Here is a 19,357-nt window from a genome sequence, read left to right as displayed (position 1 = left end):
GGTGGGTGGGAATTCCGTTAGCTCTGACTCTTCCCCCCAGGGACCCTCTCTTTATACCCTCTCCCCCCTCCCCCTGCATGGGAGGGGACAAGCAGCCTTCCCACTCCGTGGGGGAAGGGGGGTTATCCGACTCCCCAGCTCACGCCAATCAGGACGTCGCAGCCCTTAAGAGCCTACGACCCCATTCTGGGGCCTCTGTCTCATCAGTAACCCTAGTCCAGAAGATCTTACAATCTAAGTGGAATTAGAGACAATAGGGAAGGGGTTATGGTGAGGGTATGCAAGGAGTTATGGTGAGAGCATATGCAAGGAGTTATGGTGAGAGCATATGCAAGGGGTTATGGTGAGAGCGTATGCAAGGGGTTATAGTGAGAGCATATGCAAGGAGTTATGGTGAGAGCGTATGCAAGGAGTTATGGTGAGAGTGTATGCAAGAAGTTATGGTGAGAGTGTATGCAAGGAGTTATGGTGAGAGCGTATGCAAGGAGTTATGGTGAGAGCGTATGCAAGGAGTTATGGTGAGAGTGTATGCAAGGCGTTATGGTGAGAGTGTATGCAAGGCGTTATGGTGAGAGCGTATGCAAGGAGATATGGTGAGAGCGTATGCAAGGAGTTATGGTGAGAGCGTATGCAAGGCGTTATGGTGAGAGCGTATGCAAGGAGATATGGTGAGAGCGTATGCAAGGAGTTATGGTGAGAGCGTATGCAAGGAGTTATGGTGAGTGCGTATGCAAGGAGTTATGGTGAGAGAATATGCAAGGGGTTATGGTGAGAGCGTAAGGAAGGGGTTATGGTGATATTGTATGCAAGGAGATATGGTGATAGTGTATGCAAGGAGTTATGGTGAGAGTGTATGCAAGGAGTTATGGTGAGAGCGTATGCAAGGCGTTATGGTGAGAGCGTATGCAAGGAGCGAGTACTTAGGAGCTACTAAAATGCTTTGTTACAGTGGTGAGGTTTTAGACGGCCTTGATAGTGGGAAGAGGAGATGCTTGGTGGAATGGGAATTCCAGAGATGTGGGGCAGTGGGTGAAGAAGGTTTTAGGCAGGAGAGGATTTTGGATACACAAAGGGGTAGACGGAAGACATCACATCCTTGAGCAGAACGCGAGAGGAGAGCTGGTGTATAGTGGAATATTACAGCTGAGACATGATAGGAAATCAGGGGCAGGAGCAATTACAGCCGGAGAGAGGCAGATTTAGGAGAGTCAAGTGATTCTACCAGTATTGTTTAGGATAGATTTTATGGGAGATTAAGTTTAATTCGCCGGAGGGCCATCCATGATGTTTTTGGGGAGAGCCATTCAGAGCACTTGATCGGGACATCAGGTCTGAGGTTCAAAAGTAAATTTAAGAATCGCCCACATAGAGGTCATATTTGAACCCAAAATATGTGATACGATCATAGCTCTTGAGGACTGGAGTTGGATACCCCTGGTGTAGAGAAAAAAGAGGTCCCAGGGCAGGCCATTGAGGAAAGAAAGAAAGAAAGAAGGAAAGAAGGAAAGAAAGAAAGAAAGAAAGAAAGAAAGAAGGGCTAACACCATATTTGGAAGTACATATAGTTTTTATCATAAAATCGCATGCCAGTATTTGCGTTGTACCTCTAGAAAATATATTTTAGACAGCACTCTGACTAGGATAAATATGAACAGGAGGGGACCCTTACTCCCCTCACTAGTACTAACAAACCTATGGCAGTACCAGCACTCTTTGTCTCATAGCTAAAGACACTGAAAAATACAAGTGTAATGAATGTGAACAATTTTAATGACACTAGTAAGAAACTGAAATCGTAGCAATAATAGCCAATGTGTAAATAAGACAATAAGTGTCACCATGGGAGAAGTCACAACGTAAGGGGTGGGGGGGAAAGAAGGAGAAGGGGAAAAAAACATGAAACATAAGGGAAACCACAATATGGAGAAAAGAAAGCAAACTAGGGGGCGACGTTTCGAGGGATTACCTCTTCATCAGGCCCATTCCCCCTTGTCCCAAAGGGTCCCAGAGGTACTTTCCTAAACCTTCCCTCCCCAGTAACCAGTATGCCCACACACCACTGAAAAAAGCTATTGATCATAAGCTGTAGATAGGACACAGTTCGTATGGAGATATCAGACATCCAAAACAGTTCATGAAATAGGCAAACCCTCTGTCCTCATCTCCTCGTGCTCTGTGGAGTGCTGGATGTTCCCAAATTTTACGGAACCTTTTCATGGTATCTTCAAGATAACTTGTTATGTTCTCCATAAGCATTTAATGGGGTATTTGTTCCCTAAAATTTTTGTACGTGTTGAGGTTGGTCTGCCTCCAATATTTGGCAACAGAGAACATGGGGGCATTGGGGGTATTTCCAAATCTTTTATTCGTGCCTTAGATTCATTTATTTAGAAGTAGAAACAATGGGTCTCTTGGCACTTTGACCCAGTTGTTTCCAAAATAAATGTAAATATCTTCTCCTATAAGGATTGGATTTTAGGACAATCAAGCCAGATATGAGACAATGAACCTTTCTGTCCAGAGTCTCTCCAACATGTTGGGGGAAATGACATCAGTTTTATCTTTCTCCCGGTTTCCCAACGTGGAGAAATTATAGTATAAGGGCAATGTCATTTTAGTCTTATTCAATGCCTGACTGCACATCCTCTCAAAATATGTGAGATCTGCAATGTTCTTTCGTTCCAATTTTTGGTTCGATAAAATGTCTGAGTTGTAGGAAATGGTAAAAGTCAGAGTTCGGCAGGTCATATTGTTGCTGTCAATTTTGGAAAGATTTAACTTCGGGTTGTGATGATAAATCCTTGACTTCGGACATACCTCGAGTTCCCCAGTATATTTAAATAAGATTCATGGCGGACCGGGCGAAGTTATGATTATTAGCTAGAGGGATCCTCAGAGATCCTGTAAGTTTCAGCTTCACTTTGGTAGCATCCCATGTAACACATGATTAAGCATCGCATTTTCTGATTCAATTTTAGTTTTGCCTTTTTTATCTGGCCAAATGGTCTGCCAATGGTATGGGGGATGTTAAACTAGATTCAACGCATCTTTGAATTTTTGGTGGGATATACCATTGCACCACTTGTCCCAGTTGAGCAGTTTTGTAATAGTGAAGAATATTCAGCGTACCTCGTCCTCCTGTGTCTTTAGGTCTGTACATTATACACCTTGGCACCTGAATTGGGAGGGTATGAAAGAAGCACAGGAGACTTACCAGGATGCTCATCTTAATGGCCCAAAGGCGACCAAGGCACAAGATTAGGCAGGAAGACCATTGTGGGATTTCTCTCTCTAGTTTTTTAAACAAATCGGCGTAATTGAACCTGTATAGTAAACTGATATCTTTTGGGAACTGAATGCCCAAATATTTTAGGGATTTTGGATCCCATCTTGTATATTTCTTTTTGGGAATTTTCGTGGGGCGAGGGTTTAGGAAAAAAGGTGCGAAATATCAACTTTTTACCCAGGCTGTGCTAAAAAGCTATGTACTACAGCAGGCATAAGGCGTCCATGTCAAAATGGATTGGAAGCAAAAGGTGACACTGTGTGCACATTTGTATGTCATTTCCCAGAATTCCTTGCTGCAGTGAAAGCACTGTATGCTAGGAGATAATGGAGAAATGCAGCGTTACAGACCTGTATGAGGCATGTGAATGTGCACACAAGGGATATTTTCTTTTGCTCTATGCTATACGGTGGGGGGAGGGTTGTCACTTTTTTTTACATACTGTACCATAACTTATTTAAGGTGTGGTTGAAACGTTTTCTCAAAATGTTTGAAAATTTTGCAAACAATTTTCAATGTTAAAAAAAACAAGGTCACATGACTCCTGTTACTGTACATTTTGATTATATAACCCTGCACATTATTTGGGGGGTGAACTTTGACATTTGTTTGCAAATTTTGCATTACGAAAAAAATGCGAAATCTTACCACTTGTTTGAAGAGTTCTCCAGAAGTGACGCCTCAAAGTAAATTGCGGACTATATAGGGCTATTTTTCTGTTTCTGACCTCCTTGAGGCAATGGCCTCCCTCCCTAGTGTATGCATCAAAATGTTCTCATGTAGATGTTTAAGAGGGTGTGCGTGTGTGTGTGTGCGTGTGTGTGTGTGTGTGTGTGTGTGTGCGTGCGTGCTTGTGTGCGTGCGTGTGTGTGTTTAACCTGACTCGTGTACCTTTCAGAGCAGAATAACGGAACCTTCAGAGTAAAAGACATAAAGGTCTGTGATAGAAAAGCTATAGGTACCAATTCAAGTATTAGGGGATTTGAGACTATTTTAACCCTTTGTACAGCTGGTAATGAATTCAAGGTTCACATTTTCTTCTTTGAAAAGTTCTGTTGTAACTGGGATATCCCTGCACCCTGAAACCATCCAAACTTATCTAATGTTTCTCTTATCAGGACTCATTTGGCTACCAAAATAATAGGTCATATATGGCCCAAAATAGCAATAAAGGGAGTCTGTGGGCCATTGACATGTTACAGAAATGTCCTCTATATTAAAGCAGTTAGTTGAAAAAAATGTATATTAAGGAAACATACAGAATGGCTTCATTTAGTGTTTGTACAGTCAGGGACATTGTTAGGATATACATTGTGTAGCACTCTACTTGAAGTAATTATTCATCGTTACACAGTTATATAGTAGATGAGGTTGAAAAAAGACATTCGTCCATCAAGTTCAACCTATGCTAAATTTAGACGACAGATACTTTATCCTATATCCGTACTTACAGTATATTGATCCAGAGGAAGGCAAACAAAAAACCCCAGTGTCATATCATCCAATGATATCTCGTAAGGGGAAAATAAATTCCTTCCCGACTCCAAGAATTGGCATCAAATTACTCTCTGGATCAACATCCTTCCCAAGTTTACTTATTAGGGGTTGAGAACCCTTGAACAAAGGTACTGCGTCATTAAGGAACCGACAAAGAGGCAGCAAGAACCAAGACAGTTTTGGACCTAAAACCCCTTCAGAGGCTTAAAAAGAGACAATACCAGAACTGGGTCCAACTATACAGTGCAGCAAGTTCATATTCCGCTCCTCACACTTATCAGAAATTGCTATTAATAAGCATCGTTGGCTAAGTTTTTTTTCTCCTTATTGCTATTTCTTAATTACAAGCTCTTAATTGGCAGCCTCTGTGCACATACCTACAGGTAGATCATTCTATTAATAAATAGCCGCCTGGAATAGTACATGAAAATGCTTCTCTGCATTACACGCTAACAGATGGCTGAGAAGAGAGACGGGAAAGAGATTGAGTAGTATCATTGTGCCTGTGTACACAGGGGTTTACCCGAAATAATACACCTATGTACAGTATGTAAATATACACACTATGTTTTCACATATACAGAGTACATATTAAGGAGGGGACGGTTCAGTGGTCCGAAATCTGAACTTCATGAACTTTGAAACATTTTCAGATGTCCGAGTCGAACTTTAGTGCAAATTTTAGAATCCGAGTGAAATTCAAAGCCAAAAACCCAAGAAAAGCTCGTCTTTTAATTTAAAATGTTTTATAAACTTTTGGGTGCGAAAACGAAAAAAAAAACTGTAAACACAAAAGTTTGAATTTTTGAAATTGAACCAAAGTGTGTGTGTGTGTGTGTTTGTGTCTGTGTGTGTGTGTGTGTGTGTGTGTGTATGTGTGTGTGTGTGTGTGTGTGTGTGTGTGTGTGTGTGTGTGTGTGTGTGTGTGTGTGTGTGTGTGTGTGTGTGTGTGTGTGTGTGTCTGTGTGTGTGTCTGTCTGTGTGTTTAACCTGACTCCAAGTCTCCATAACTTATAGAGATACAGGACTGTTACAAACCAGAATGCAATGGGGTCAGTCGGAGTGGGAGTAAAGGGTCAGCTCTGACGTCTCATGGAGTCCGGCTGGCCATACTGTACGTTTGTCATGTGCATGTAATTATGCTTAGCATATGTTTAAGGGGAGCTTGAAGGCCCAAATTCTTCTTAGGGTCCTCAGGTTGGCAGCAGCGTCTCTGCGGGGTCACCGTATGGAGAAGGAACAGAAGGTATTGACTGGTAAGGGGAAAAAACCTTCAAAACAAGAAACTTTGCTCCCGTTCTCTCCTCGGAGAGTGGCGTTATGGGCGGTTACCATGGTAACACAGGCTTGACCTCTCTCTCTCTTTTTTTACTCTCCAAGAAGCTAGGAAAGGTAAAAAATTAAAAAAAAGGATTTCTTTAATTTACAGGGAAAACAGGCAACTTCAGTCCACATCCCTTCTGCTGCATACGGGGCTTCAAGGGCCTCATTGGCCACTATTTTAGTGATAATACAAATAATAATCACTTTTTTTAACCCTTACAGCAAGAGTGCTCAGCTCCAGTCCTCAAGCGCCCCCCCCCCCCCCCCCTCGTTCCCCCCAACAGGTCAGGTTTTTAGGATATCCCAGCTTCAGCACAGTTGGCTCAATTTGAGACTCAGTCAAAGACTGAGCCTCTGATTGAGCCACCTGTACTGAAGCAGGGACTGTTGAGGCCACCTGTGCTGAAGCAGGGAATGATTGAGCCACCTGTGCTGAAGCAGGGATATCCTGAAAACCTGACCTGTTGGAGGGGCTTGAGAATTGGAGTTGAGCACGCTTGCCTTACAGTGCCAGAGGGAAACAGCCATTTCATTTTGAAACAAAGCATTGCTGGTCCCTCCAGGAGCAAAAGAGTTAATATTTTGACACTTATTCAACACACCGGGAACCTGCTTCCCTGCGCTAGAAAATATTCCGGTCCCACAATCCTTTAAATGAAGCTGATCTCTCCCCCAGCATGGGGAAGACTCATTCCCAGCAAAATGAATGAGGGCCAATGAGTCTAATGCACTTTAAACATTAATAATATACCATAGTCAGGAACCTAAGCCCACACTGCAGCAATGCATAACTCAGGCCGTATAGCAGCCGGATTGACAGGAAAACCCTATTACAATCTTCCCAGAACTCACAATTTGCATCTGATGCACTTCCCACTGTCCGAGCCCGCTGCCTGCCCTCATCTCTTCTCTGTGTGAGCCACGGGCAGGAAATCAAAATATTGATTGAGCTTAAACTTAAACCACATTACAATCCATTATTGGTTTCCTGGCCATATGTGCAACTGCAAAGGGTAAATTCATTTATATTCATTAATATGTTCAAGTCCCTGTCTCCAATAAACAGCTGTTTGCGATGCTGACAGAGGCAGAGAGAGCGCCATGCAGAATGTTTAACCCTCTCACTGCTGGAGGATCTGCAGCCTGGTGTTTTAAGGAGGCAATCCAAGCTCTTTTATTTGTAATGTTTTTTTTTACACAGGATTGAACCCCATTAATTTCAGCTCAGGGGACCCCCTGCTTCCAGGGCTACTCACCTCCAAAGGGGGCGCTGGTATCGCTCTGCGTTTTAAAGCTCTCCATCACCTGGGCCAATGGAATCTGCACAGGATGACATCACGGCTTCCTATTGGCTATAAATAGCGGCCATAATGTGTACCCGGCACCTACTACGGAGGGAAGTATCTCTGGAAGCACGTCCCCCCGGAGCTGAGTAATGGGGTTCAGCTCCGGAAACCCCCTGCTTCAATCCAGGGCCAAAATAAATGTTAGAAAACAAAAACTGCTTGGATTGCCTTTTTAAGAGAAATTGCGCGTTTAAGCCCACTGTGTGCCGAAGTACAGAACCAGGTGTGTAACCCTCACACTGCCAGAGAGGGCGGGGAACAGGCACATAGCCCTAGCCTCGCAGGTTACTCAAACTGCTAAGGATAACCACTTTGCGACTGGCAGGACTACACACAAATGCCACAGTATTTAAAAGCCAACGCTCTCTTAGGGATCTAGGGCAGGGGTCCCCAACTTCAGTCCTCAAGGGCCACCAACAGGTCTGGTTTTAAGGATATCCCTGCCTCAGAGCAGATGGCTCAATCAGTCCCTGCTTCAGCACAGGTGGCTCAATCGACTGAGCCTCTGATTGAGCCACCTGTGCTGGAGCAGGGATAACCTGAAAACCTGCCCTGTTGGTGGCCCTTGAGGACCAGAGTTGGCCTCCGTTGGGCCAAAGAAATGTCTCCCTTCCTACTCACTCCCCACCTCCCCTCGGTTTCCTTTTAGCTCATGCGATTCATTATGAGGACTTGATGCAAATTTCCAAGCCTGTTAAATACATTTGTCAAACCTATTCCTGCATGTGAATTGGCTATAATTACAATAAGCCAAGGTGTAGCTACTGATTTGCCACGACTGAGCTGAACTCAGCTGGGCTATAACATCTGCATATCCCTTACAAGAAAAAAAAAAGGGGGATATACAAGTGTGATTGATTGAACCCCAAGAAATCCCATACTGGTAATAAGTCAGACTCAGTGTTTTTCTTCTGATTAGAATATATCTACAGTAAGTCATGTCGTTTGTAAAGAGCGCCTCGTTTGATTGCATTGGGCTTGTTAGATGATGGTTTCGCCCCTGTTTTTACTGTACAGTGGTAAAAGAACCTGTGCCTTATCAATAAATGTGAATAATGATAACTTTTACCGGTGTGACTTTCAAATGGCTTTCATCATGGCAAGTTGTGATATATATTGTGATAATCCTTTGCTTAACGTGTCAAATGCACTTTTGTGTGTGAGGCTGTCCCATTTAATAATAAAGATCCTATGAATCGATGCAAACTTTTCCTAATACCCCTGTATCCACGTGCACCTGTCCATTGACACCGCCAAAGATGGTGCATCTCCCTGTTATGGTGACTTGCGCCGCCCTGGTGGATGAGATCTGCTTTGAGATGAAGGTCATGCCAAGGTGACTGCAATACGTCATCCATATAACCGGGGTATGAATTGTCTCACTGCGTAATCACCCGTGGAAGCTCCCGTGTCTGGTTTACTATATGGATCCGGGCCCTTGTGAAGCAGAAATCTCACAGGCACCGTACAGATGCAGCTTGGGTTATTGCTCCTGCTGGTGCATTGTGACGGAATATATTATGATCCAATGCGTTATCAGCGCCGTTGAATCCTATGGAAACTCTGGAATATGCTGCGTTATCAGTAGGTAAAATCAAGCTTGATACATCTACACTTCTTTTCCCAAGACACCCAATCTGGGCAAATCACTCTGTTTCCCTGAGACTTCCCAGGACATGCTTGTACATGGGATGTTAATCACAACATCTCTTTCCTGGTAAAATATCTTAATGCAGAATAGTCACTGTATTGCTCCCATGCATACGAAACATTCATTATTAGGTGTCCTTTATAATAATGCTATAAATATACAAAAACAACATACTCGGTAGGGCTATGTCTGGAAGTCTCCTTTTCTTTACTAGATAGGGGAGGAAAGTGCAGATCCTATTCCTCTGGGATTATTTTATAATTTATTTATTTATAAAAATGTTTTACCGGGAAGTAATATATTGAGAGTTACCTCTCGTTTTCACGTATGTCCTGGGCACAGAGTTATAACAATGCATGGTTACATTAAAAGATCAGAGGTTATACAGCCAATTCACAGGCATTTCATGGACAGATAGAGTTGGAAAAAAAATTTGTTGGAAAATCCAGAAGAGAAGGGGCCTGAGTTATTGTCGGCGTGACGTAGAAAAGGAGAGTTACTGGGACCACAATTAACATCCCGGCAATCCATAATAGAGAGCTGTAAGCCAGGCTCCTTCTGCCTTATCATTGCATCACAAATCACAGTGTATCATCTTCGGAGAGCTAATGGAAATGAATTGGAGATGCCATTTGTGATGTGATGAACTTGCAGATGGGCGCTGAGTTATGCCTCTCGGTAATGGTTTGCAGGAGCATGGTAATGACCCGCGATCCTAAATATACACAACATTATTGTTGTAAAGGGTGAAAAGGGTTAAAGCTTTCACTTGTGCTTCTTATATAAGGCAATGTAGTGTCCCTCCCTGTTACAGTATATCACTGCCGAGTGGTCCATGTAATGTCTTTCCTACCCAACATCGCAGGTACAAACCCACTGGTAGAGGGACGGCCCGGAATGAATGGGGAGCAGGTCCCTCTAGCAGTGAGGCTGCAGTGCCAGTAACCAGGCACATTAAAGCTGAGATGCTGCATTAGTAATGCTACGCTCCCCCCACAGTAATGGCACCAAAGTTGCTGAGTCAAACTTGGACTTGCTTGTTCTGATGTCAATGTTGGCAGTCGCTGCACAAAATGGGTCACAGTTGTGAGAACAAATGTTTTGCCAAAAAATTATTGATTAGTGACCCTGTACTTCTCTGCTGAAGGTAACGTGGGAGGCACCTTATATTATAATATATATATATATATATATATATACCATGGATTGGAACACACCCACCTTGTTCCCAAACTTCCTGATCATTTCACTCGCCCTATCTGAATCCAGCAACTAACACCCCCCGACTTTGATCACACTACCTCCAGGAATCTGTTTTCTGGCCCCAATTTAGAAAAAGACGTGTATTCCTTTGTTCATTTTCAAACCCAGCCCCCCCTCTGCCGGGACGTTTAATCCAGTCATTGCAGTTCAGTATAGTTTCAGAAAATTCAAATCCTCGGCACAATCAAACTTAAAACATATCTAATTATTGATTCTGTACATTGAACGGACGTATTATTTATGATATTTCTGTATTGGATTAAACTGTACAGTAGCTGGGAATGTCAACCAGAAAATGTCTCTGTGGTTTCTATATACTGTATATACTGTATATACTGTATATACTGTATATACTGTATATGTTTATGAAATCAGAGGACTATATGAGCAAAAGGATCATTGTAGTTTAAAGCTGCAATATGTGTTAACTGAAAGAATAAATATATATATATTTTTTAATTATAGATTTGAAGCAGGGCGTCTCCGGAACTCAACTCAACTAATATCAGCTCCGGGACCCCCCGCTGCCGGAGATACTTACCTCCGTAGTGGCGCAGGTATCCCCGCTGCCAGAGATACTTACCTCCGTAGTGGCGCCGGTATCCCCGCTGCCGGAGATACTTACCTCCGTAGTGGCGCAGGTATCCCCTGCTGCCAGAGATACTTACCTCCGTAGTGGCGCCGGTATCCCCGCTGCCGGAGATACTTACCTCCGTAGTGGCGCAGGTATCCCCGCTGCCAGAGATACTTACCTCCGTAGTGGCGCAGGTATCCCCGCTGCCAGAGATACTTACCTCCGTAGTGGCGCAGGTATCCCCGCTGCCAGAGATACTTACCTCCGTAGTGGCGCAGGTATCCCCGCTGCCAGAGATACTTACCTCCGTAGTGGCGCAGGTATCCCCGCTGCCAGAGATACTTACCTCCGTAGTGGCGCAGGTATCCCCGCTGCCAGAGATACTTACCTCCGTAGTGGCGCAGGTATCCCCGCTGCCAGAGATACTTACCTCCGTAGTGGCGCAGGTATCCCCGCTGCCAGAGATACTTACCTCCGTAGTGGCGCAGGTATCCCCGCTGCCAGAGATACTTACCTCCGTAGTGGCGCAGGTATCCCCGCTGCCGGAGATACTTACCTCCGTAGTGGCGCAGGTATCCCCGCTGCCAGAGATACTTACCTCTGTAGTGGCGCAGGTATCCCCGCTGCCAGAGATACTTACCTCCGTAGTGGCGCAGGTATCCCCGCTGCCAGAGATACTTACCCCTCTGCCAGAGATACTTACCCCGCTGCCAGAGATACTTACCCCGCTGCCAGAGATACTTACCCCGCTGCCAGAGATACTTACCCCGCTGCCAGAGATACTTACCCCGCTGCCAGAGATACTTACCCCGCTGCCAGATATACTTACCTCCGTAGTGGCGCAGGTATCCCCGCTGCCAGAGATACTTACCCGCTGCCAGAGATACTTACCCGCTGCCAGAGATACTTACCCGCTGCCAGAGATACTTACCCGCTGCCAGAGATACTTACCCGCTGCCAGAGATACTTACCCCTCTGCCAGAGATACTTACCCCGCTGCCAGAGATACTTACCCCGCTGCCAGAGATACTTACCCCGCTGCCAGAGATACTTACCTCCGTAGTGGCGCCGGTATACCTGCGGGCAGAGAAACTGCGTTCCTTAATCTAATGGCGACTTAAATGTCCCGCGTCACGCATGCCAATAGGAAGCCGTGACGTCATCCGGTGCAGCTTTCTATTGGCCAGCGTGACCTGAAACTCCGCAGGGATACCGGCAACGCTACGGAGGCATCTCTGGAAGCAGGGGGTCCCGGAACTGAAACTAATGGGGTTCATCTCCAAACACCCCCTGCTTCAAACCTGTAATAAAAAGAAGATAACTATTGAGCGCACAACCATGGAATTGTTGGGGCTAAAATATTTTCTAACCGAACAGCGAAACTTTGCAAATCTCTGCTGTTCCCTCCGCTGCTGACGACTGATTGCAAAACGCCGATTCTAAAAATGAAAAGGTCTCACAGAAAACTGCCTCGTGGATAAACCTGGGCCTTCAGCCTCACAAGCTCATCATCGTCATCTCCCGCATAGTATAGAAGTCCAGAGTCCCGTCAGGGCTTCTCAAACTGTTCTAGATCACGGAAAATTCCGGTGTTAACCCTTGCATGAAGGGCCTGACGTACACTTTGCTCTGTTTGCCAGTATATTTATATTGCTCAATAACATATTTTTCAGAAATACTGGACCTGTATCTAAAAATCAGTTTTAAGTGTCAATAGAAATGGAAAAACAGCGGCTGAGAACCGTTAATGCGCAAGAAACCCACCACCGCTTGAGAGCTGCTGGGCCGCGCTTGTTTCATGTCGGTTTATTCATTTACATAAAACCAGAGCTATTTTCTTATCTTCTAGTGTTCTACTAGACTTGAAACTATTTGAAAATATTACACGGGGTTTCTTTATCTGCTGCTCTTTCCTTGCTGACTTCATTCTGTTAGCAAAGAAAATCTGCTTCCGGTGTCCAGAGAACCAGCGATACAAAGTGACAAATATATACACAAGAACCAAAAACAGCAGGAACGATTACAGAAGGGTTCTTATGGGAAATAATATGGGGGGGGGGGTGCTACCTAAATAAATCAGATTATTAAACATGTTTTCATTCAAATGAAATAAATGGAGCATCTTTAAGGTTCATGGGGCCATATTTAGGAAGAGGCGCTAAGCCATAAGATACCTTGGCCCATGTTTACTAAGCACTGCTATGACATAAGATGCCTGCCAGCACCACAACACAACATAGCACCTATTCAACTGAATGGGCTGTAAGGTGTCTTCTAGCCCCGGGTGTTTTTGGTAGAGCACTGCTTAGTGAATATGTCCCTGAACGCTTGGTATCGCTCCAGTGTCTTGCACAACTTAGCACGGCTTCTGCCATACACTTTGCCGGCTTCGTAAGCTTTAGCGTGTAGCTTCGGTGCCCTCTAATGGCTGTATGAGGGAAGGCAGGTAGCCTGCTGCTAACTTGGCTCAAACCATTCAGTACGTAACTCTTAAAACATAAAACAGGGGTACACGGAATCACCCAGAATCCTTTGCACACATGGAGTTAAAATGTGAACCTGCGCTGCAAATTTCCAATGACGGCCTAGGCAGATAAATTAAACTCCCTGCACAGTGCTTCATTTTCTTATTTTTCTTATGTTGTTATTTTTGTATAACTCAGGAAATGAGAACACTTCTATATCGTGATACAATATAATATATACCCCCGGGTAATATAATACCTGTATTCTTGAGCATCCCCCCTCCCCAGATTATTAGTATATAGCCTGCTTAACCCCTTACTGTGCCAATATATGTGAATGTTTTATATTTTATTGTTTTGTCCTCGAACACAGGGGGGCTCAACCCAAGTCCTCAAGCCCCCCCCCCCCACACAGTCAGGTTTTCAGGATATCCCTGCTTCAGCACAGGTGGCTCAATCAGTACCTGCTTCAGCACAGGTGGCTCAATCAAAGGCTCAGCCTCTGATTGAGCACCTGTGATGAAGCTGAGATATCCTGAAAACCTGACATGTTTCCTGAAATATAAAGCAACTGTGTTCATTCCTCCTCTGCAGACTTTTTACACTTGGGAATGGTCCATGTGTAACCCCGAAGCAGTAGAAACTGCGAAGGGAGACCAAGGTTTATTTATTTATTTATTTATTTATTTATAACATGTGTTACCAGGAAGTAATACAGTGAGAGTTACGTCTCGTTTTCACGTATATCCTGGGCACAGAGATATAATGACAAATACATGGTTACAAATACATAGTTACAATGAGTGAGCAGGTTATACATTATATACTAGATATAGCATGCACAGTAAAGATTAATATATATTATGGGCGTATGTAACAGTTACAGACCAGGTTAAAATGTGAGACCGCTTTAGTTTTGAAAGAACTTGGCCTGGTGGCGGCTGTGAGAGTCTCCGGTAGGTTGTTCCAGTTGTGGGGTGCTACACAAAAGGTACACAAAGTTAGTGGTATGCTACACAAATAACAAGAACAGATCGTTTGCTGTGACAAACAATGAAATAATTCTAGTTACAAGCCCACCCGATCCAAGGCTAGCGTATACCTAAAAGCAACGTATAGCATTTATAGAGTATACATATTCCCTCTTGCAACCACATGTTAACCCCTAACATGCAGTATAAGAACACCCTCTATTGTTTTATGAATATACTTATTGTGGGGTGTGTATAAACAAGGAAAGTATCTTTATACTTTGGGGCTTTAATGCACACACACACATGCACACACAGACACACCCTTGTGTGACAATAGTATTATATATTGTAATACGTGTGTGTGTGTGTGTAACAATGTATTGGAAATGATTAAGTGTTTATGGGTTGTGGATTGTACACGGTGGACATGGTAAACTCAGAGACGCGTGCGCTGTAGCAGCGTCGTACAGTATACGATGTGATCGGTGACATGTTAATATTCTTGCAGCATACATAATGTACAGTGATTGCAGTTTGCAAGAGTGGAAGATTTGGCAGGTGCGTGATGGGCCCTGTTAGACAGAATGTCTGACTAATTGTTTTTTCTTTGTTCATTGCAATAAATGGAATGTGTAATCTGGCTCCTCTCTGATTAGAAGTCTGGTCACACCGCGGCACACCAGATCTCGCTGCCCTGCCCGTTGTCAGATGAATGAGTTAGCAAGTTATCCCCCTCTCTGCTGTAAACCTACCAGCAGTGACGTGGTTAAAATGGTCTTGCAGCTGTTTTTACTGGACACCCACTGTCGCCCTCAATCAGCAGCGATTAACTGAGGTCAAATACCTTTATATTAGCCCTTCACTGTCTGTGGGGCGCTGGTCTCTGAAGTGGGCGGACTCATTAAAAAAAATGTCATGACCGCTCTGGCATAACCTTCGGTCAGTCACTTCTCATGTATCAGTATGCTGGGAAACAGCTGTTCCCATGCTGGAGTAGATGTTTGTCCTATTCATTTGAAAGTGGTGGAAATCTTCCCCTGCACAACAGTAGATAGCAGCTTCCTGGTATATTGAATAAGGACCTTTAACTGCTTGGGTGTCAGCTAGCAAAAAATAGATTGTAAGCTCCTTCTGGATGGGATTTTATCGCTGGCGTGCCCTTGTAATACACGCTCCCTGTTACAGGCAATACTTTGTTACTACCAATGAGCGCTGGAAGACAGAGTACTTTTAGGGTTTTCCATAGCCAGCACCACATGCTTCCCCAGAGGTCTGCTTGTTTTAATACAGGGCGGGGGTCAGCTTAGCATGATCTCTGGTCATATAGTGTTAAGTGGCACAGAGCCCTATTCACAGGCCACTGAGCCATCTGAAACATGAGCTGCTGACGGCTGAATCTCCAGGAGGGCGCTCTCTGTTCTGCACACACCGTCCTCTTCATTGGGACGCGGAGCAGCAGCTCGCCACAGAATGGCTGCTGCGTAATGACCCTGAGAAGGACAAAATACCAAGCGTATAAAGGTGATTTCACCCTATACCATGTGCTGCAAGGAATACGGGATGTTCCACCTTAACCCCTCTTATGGGCTTTGCTGATGTCTTTATACGTTCGCTTTAACCCTTTCAGCGCTGGCAGGGGTGCCAGAACATTGTCTGTGTCTCACATTAACCCTTCCGTGCCGGAGGGCTATGCATACATACGGCATTACCGATACTCGCGTTAGTGCTACAGAAAACAGCAGATAAGAAGAAGTGTGATTGCCCGAATTTCTCACACTTTGCAGTTATTTTATGCAGAGCGCCGTCCCCTCTTTTCTCCATAGCATACGCCCCTGTATTAGTGTTCGTATTTTGTCATGTAAAAGGATGCACATAGCACATATAATAATATATACAGATGTGGGTAGAAACAGCTTGCCTTGGCTTATATTCCATTGCTTTCTCTCAGTGCCTGTCGGGGGGGAAAGGGTCAGGATTAAATGGGAGCTGCCTGGGGGTAGAGTGGAGAAAGTCACAGCATACACACAGTGACACAGTGAGTTATGACCTTGTGATATCACTATCAGTTTTTTAAGGCATCTGTTATTAAAATTCATCTTTGTCTCTCTAAGGCAGACACCCTGGAGGGAGAACTGAAAACTCCATCCTGTTAATATCTATATTACACCCACACACATCCACATTGGGGGATCTGTACCTTCCAGGCTGCCTGCATCCACACCATGTAGCCCCTCGACTAATTAATGTCTTGTCCGTTAGCATCTGCATCAAATGTAACATACTAATGCTTCAAGTTTGATACATTTGCTGCAGGTTTCTTAGGTAAACAAGGTTAATACCTGCTTACATCTGATGGGTACAAAATGAGACAGACAGATGGTAAGGCAAGACACGGAGAACGTGATGTATACTATTATCATCCATGCATCAAAGAACTCCTCCAATTGCTTAATATAACGGCTCCTCATGTTGGTTGCCAACACAAGTACGGCTATTTAATACATTGACACAATTTTAAAACCGAAACGCTCAGTTTGGTAGCTTACTCAACATCCGTTGGCCAAGATTTGATTAAAGTCGTGGCTTTTTAGCCCCATGAATGGCACCTTATAATTTGCATGACTAGGGATTACTGCAGGGGAGCTCAGCTACTATCCTCAAATCCTCCCAACAGGTCAGGTTTTCAGGATATCCCAGCTCCAGCACAGGTGGCTCAATCAGAGGCTCGGTGGAAGACTGAGCCTCTGATTTGAGCCACCTGTGCTGAAGCAGGGATATCCTAAAAACCTGACCTGTTGGGGAGCTTTGAGGACTGGAGTTGAGCACCCCTGAATTACTGGACTAATTAAGAAGACGGCTAAAAACCCCAAACTGGAATACATTGTCCCTAATGGAGTAACGTAAGTGCACAGGCCTCGTTTCCCTGTATTGGTTATGAAGAGAGTTAGGTTTACTTCGTTTTATCTTCAAGTTCTTCATAATATTTTATATATATATAATATTTTAGCTCTGCCTTTGCATTAAAATACACTCATGCGGGTATACACGTTTGTAAACATATGCAATATATAATGCTTGCTGCAGTGGTTGAGCCCTTGAAATCAAACAGTGAAAGATACAGTTATGCATTTCTTGTGCCGTATTAAAAATGGCGGCCTATGTGATGGCTTTCTCAGTCTTGGTCATAAAAATGCACAATTTGTGGGAATAAAGCATGTGAGGAGACCTTATGCAGACAATGATCCAAAGTATTTAGGTGAAAAATAAAGAGTGAGATGTTTGCAGTAGAGGAAGAACTAATGTGGGTCTTTAAGAATGGACGTACCTTTAACACTCCCAATGAACCCAAAAAGGCGTCCTACCTGCCACTGTTCCAAAAATGGAAGATAAATGGTGATGCGATTGAGTCTATATCATGGATAATTTCATCTTCCTGTTATCACACTTCGCCTGAGTTACACAGGCTCTGGTGGGAAAAGTCTGTTAAGATCTGTTTCAAATTTGTAGTGTCTGTTTATGTGTTTCTATGATTAAAGTTTACACCGTCAGCCAGAGTAGGAAAAAATCCATATGAACAATTCCCTTTAGAAATAATGGAGAGATCACAGTCTTCTTTCTGACACACACAGACTCAATTCTCACTAGCAGACAAGTTACAGAATCAGTGGTCTGTCTGGTGTAATCAAGTTAGATGCAAACAATAGGGACACCTACTGGTCAGGATATCACAAGTAAGTGGAGTAATGTATGGGAAGCCAAGCCACACACAGCAATAAGAACTCTTTGTCTTACCATGTTGTATTGCAGGGAGACCCACTCCAGTCCTCAAGACCCCCCCCAACCCTGCCCCGAAGAGGTCAGGTCTTAAGGATATCCCACCTTCAGAGATTGAGCCACCTGTGCTGAAGCAGGGATATCCTGAACACTTGACCTGTTGGGGAGGCATGAGGACAGGAGTTGAGCTCCCTTCTGTATTGCACACATAACATAGATAAGTACTATAGCTAATGTAATGTCTGGGGTAAAAGAACAGAAAGAGGGGATATGTTTGTAGGGTGGAACAAGCTTGTGCATCTGATAACTAACTGAGTTATTTTCTTCTGTCAGTTGCCGAAGCCTGTACTTGTCTATTTTCAGTTTTCCATCATAAAAAATAAATAACATACAATAAAGAGTTAGGATATTGGCGTGACTCTACACAATATATTTTTTTAAAGAAGATGTTGTTAGAGATGAAAAGGATATTAATATAACAGGAACCGGTTCAGCACTTCCACACAAACCTGAAGACAGTGCAACAATGACTTACAAACACACAAAGGACATTGCACTTGTGACCATTTTAGTGTACAGTTCACTGTACTGCACGCTTGGTTCTGCAGAGAAATAAGATGTTTCTATGGTCTTCAACAAATCTTTAAACAATGTTGGTACTCCTGTGGTTTGTGACACAGTTGGTGAGTATTTATACAGTTTCCTATCACAAACATCTTTCAGAGATATCTGCTGCATTATTTCACTCACGTTCTGACTCTGTGAACCTTGTTTTTCTGCAAACGCCACAAAGGTTGTACATTACAACTCCTTACCCATCTGCTACACAAGATTCAGCAACTGACATACTGTACAAGCATGCACCCTTAAAGTACTGTAGTATACGGGTAACGCATACACTGCTGCTAGAACATGAAGGACTTAGTTATACAGTATACACATCTTGTATTTAGTCACATAGCTTTCTTAGAAAAATTACTAATTATTTGTATCTGTGCTTCATTACCTGGTACAGTTTGTGTGTTCTGCTCTCTCGTATTCCTAAATGTTAGATTGGTTGAGTAATAAGCTACAGTGAAAAGTAGATCATATGAGCTGAGGTTTTCGTTACCCTTTAACACAGCATCTCAGAAACTGGTAAAGTCTCTATAAATGGGTGTTTAAAGTCATAAGCTGAACCCCTCATTTGCATGTGCATACCCAT

This window comes from Ascaphus truei, chromosome 18, assembly GCF_040206685.1.
Source record: "Ascaphus truei isolate aAscTru1 chromosome 18, aAscTru1.hap1, whole genome shotgun sequence".
In the NCBI taxonomy this organism is placed as follows: Eukaryota; Metazoa; Chordata; class Amphibia; order Anura; family Ascaphidae; genus Ascaphus; species Ascaphus truei.
Note: the sequence above shows the minus strand (reverse complement) of the source record.